The sequence below is a fragment of the Arachis ipaensis genome, chromosome B7 (genome assembly GCF_059453495.1).
Source record: "Arachis ipaensis isolate K30076 ecotype BB chromosome B7, ASM5945349v1, whole genome shotgun sequence".
Classification (NCBI taxonomy): Eukaryota; Viridiplantae; Streptophyta; class Magnoliopsida; order Fabales; family Fabaceae; genus Arachis; species Arachis ipaensis.
The window spans coordinates 70,146,346-70,149,911 of record NC_142442.1 but is presented as its reverse complement, the minus strand read 5'-3'; the positions used below and the strand labels follow the sequence as shown (position 1 = coordinate 70,149,911).

Here is a 3,566-nt window from a genome sequence, read left to right as displayed (position 1 = left end):
TTCTTAGCTGAATTCTTGCAAATCTGTGACACTGTCAAGACCAATGGAGTTGATCCCGAGGTCTACAGGCTTATGCTTTTCCCTTTTGTTGTAAGAGATAGAGCTAGAACATGGTTGGATTCACAACCTAAGGAAAGCCTGAACTCTTAGGAAAAGCTGGTCAGTGCTTTCCTGGCCAAATTCTTTCCACCTCAAAAGATGAGCAAGCTTAGAGTGGAAATCCAAACCTTCAGACAGAAGGAAGGTGAGTCCCTCTATGAAGCTTGGGAAAGATATAAGCAATTGATCAAAAGGTGTCCTACTGACATGCTTCCAGAATGGAGTATCATATGTATATTCTATGATGGTCTGTCTGAGTTGTCAAAAATGTCATTGGACCATTCTGCAGGAGGATCTCTTCATCTGAAAACCCTTGCAGAAGCTCAGGAACTCATTGAAATGGTTGCAAATAACCAGTTCATGTACACCTCTGAGAGGAATCCTGTGAACAATGGGACGCCTCAAAAGAAGGGAGTTCTTGAAATTGATACTCTAAATGCCATATTGGCTCAGAACAAAATATCGACTCAGCAAGTCAATATGATTTCTCAGAGTCTAAATAGATTACAAGCTGCATCCAATAGTACTAAAGAAGCATCTTCTGAAGAAGAAGCTTATGATCCTGAGAACCCTGCAATAGCAGAGGTGAATTACATGGGAGAATCCTATGGAAACACCTATAATCCTTCATGGAGAAATCATCCAAATTTCTCATAGAAGGACCAACAGAAGCCTCAACAAGGCTTCAACAATAAAGGTGGAAGAAATAGGTTTAGCAATAGCAAGCCTTTTCCATCATCTTCTCAGCAACAGATAGAGAATTCTGAACAGAGCCATTCTGGCCTAGCAACCATAGTCTCTGATCTATCCAAGACCACACTAAGTTTCATGAATGAAACAAGGTCCTCCATTAGAAATTTGGAGGCACAAGTGGGTCAGCTGAGTAAGAAGATTACTGAAACTCCTCCCAGTACTCTCCCAAGCAATACAGAAGAAAATCCCAAGAGAGAGTGCAAGGCCATAACCATGACCAACATGGACGAACCTGGAGAGAGTGAGGAGGACGTGAGTCCCAGTGAGGAAAGCCTCCTGGGACATCCTCTGGACAAAAAGGAGTTTCCCTTTGAGGAACCAAAGGAATCTGAGGCTCATACAGAGACCATAGAGATTTCATTGAACTTCCTTCTGCCATTCATGAGCTCTGATGAATATTCTTCCTCTGAAGAGGATGAAGATATTATTGAAGAGCAAGTTGCTAAATATCTAGGAGCAATCATGAAGCTGAATGCCAAGTTATTTGGTAATGAGACTTGGGAGGATGAACCCCCCCCTTTCTCACCAATGAACTGAGTGTATTAATGAGGCAGACATTACCTCAGAAGAAACCGGATTCCGGAAAATTCTTCATACCTTGTACCATAGGCACTATGACCTTTGAGAAGGCTCTGTGTGACTTGGGGTCAGGGATAAACCTCATGCCACTCTCTGTAATGGAAAAACTGGAAATCTTTGAGGTACAAGCTGCAAGAATCTCACTAGAGATGGCAGACAAATCAATGAAACAGGCTTATGGACTAGTAGAGGACGTGCTAGTGAAGGTTGAAGACCTTTACATCCCTGCTGATTTCATAATCCTAGGCACTGGGAAGGATGAGGATGAATCCATCATCCTTGGCAGATCTTTCCTAGCCACAGCAAAAACTGTGATTGATGTTGACAGAGGAGAGTTGGTCCTTCAGTTGAATGAGGAATACCTTGTATTGAAGACTCAAGGTTCTCCTTCTGTAACAATGGAGATGAAGCATGAAAAGCTTCTCTCAATACATAGTCAAACAAAACCCCCACATTCAAACTCTAAGTTTGGTGTTGGGAGGCCATAACCAAACTCTAAGTTTGGTGTTGAGAGGCCACAACCAAACTCTAAGTTTGGTGTTGAGAGGCCCAAACCCTGCTCTGATTATATGTGAGGCTCCACGAGAGCGCACTGTCAAGCTATTGACATTAAAGAAGCGCTTATTGGGAGGCAACCCAATATTATTTAACTATATCTATTTATTTTCCATTGTTATTTTATATTTTCTTTAGGTTGATGATCATGTGAAGTCACAAAAACAACTGAAAAATTAAAAGCAGAATAAAAAACAGCACTAAAAACAGCTCACCCTGGAGGAAGAGCTTACTGGCGTTTAAACGCCAATAAGAAGCATCAGACTGGCGTTTAACGCCAGAAACAGGCACCAGACTAGCGTTTAACGCCAGAAACAAGCACCAGCTTGGCGTTAAATGCCAAGAAAGGGAGAAAAGCTGGCGTTTAACGCCAGAAACAAGCAGCAGTCTGGCATTAAATGTTAGGATTGCACTCTAAGGGTGTTTACACGCCTAAATAGAGCAGGGATGCTAAGTCCTTGACTCCTCAAAATCTGTGGACCCCACAGGATCCCCACCTACCCCACCTCAACTCACTCTCTCTCTTCCTCACACCTTTTCTTAACACTTTTTCCCAAATACCCTTTACCAATCACCTCCATATCTCTTCCCCAAATACCCTTCACCAATCACATCCATCCACTCTTCCCCTACCCCTATATAAACCCCTCACCAATCCTTCATTTTCACACATTACAACCACTACTTCTATCCATTTGCCGAACCACATATCTCCCTCCATCTCCTCCATTTTCTTCTTCTTCTACTACTTTCTTTCTTCTTTTGCTCGAGGATGAGCAAACCTTTTAAGTTTGGTATGGTAAAAGCATTGCTTTTTGTTTTTCCATAACCATTAATGGCACCTAAGGCCAGAAAAACCTCAAGAAAGAGGAAAGGGAAGCCAATTGCTTCCACCTCTGAGTCATGGGAGATGGAGAGATTCATCTCAAAGGTCCATCAAGACCACTTCTATGAAGTTGTAGCCAAGAAAAAGGTGATCCCTGAGGTCCCTTTTTAGCTCAAAAAGGGCGAATATCTAGAGATCCGACATGAGATTAGAAGAAGAGAATGGGGCAAACTAGAGAGCCCACTCATGGACCTCAACAAGAGCATGAGGAAGCTCTTCATCATGAAATCCCTGAGATGCCTCAAGGGATGTACTTTCCTCCACAAAACTATTGGGAGCAAATTAACATCTCCCTAGGAGAATTAAGCTCCAACATGGGACAACTAAGGGTGGAGCACCAAGAGCATTCTATCCTCCTCTATGAAATTAGAGAAGATCAAAGAGCTATGACAGAGGAGCAACAAAGGCAAGGAAGAGACATTGAGGAGCTAAAGCACTCCATAAGATCTTCAAGAGGAAGAACTAGCCGCCATCACTAAGGTGGACCCGTTCTTTAATTTCCTTGTTCTTTATTTTTCTATTTTTCGTTTACTATGCTTTATGTTTATTTATGTTTGTGTCTTTATTACATGATCACTAGTGTCTGTGTCTTAAAGCTATGAATGTCGTATGAATCCATCACCTTTCTTAAAAGAAAAATATTTTTAATCACAAAAGAGCAAGAAGTACATGATTTCGAATTCATCCTTGAAAT

At 41.8% G+C, this 3,566-nt stretch overlaps 1 non-coding gene across 1 annotated transcript; it reads right to left on the bottom strand.

The window, feature by feature from the left end:
• Window positions 1-204: 204 nt before the first annotated feature.
• Window positions 205-312, bottom strand: LOC148552937 (small nucleolar RNA R71). Its single transcript, XR_015893306.1, has one exon. It is a non-coding gene; the product is annotated as a small nucleolar RNA R71 (small nucleolar RNA).
• Between the last annotated feature and the right edge of the window lie 3,254 nt (window positions 313-3,566).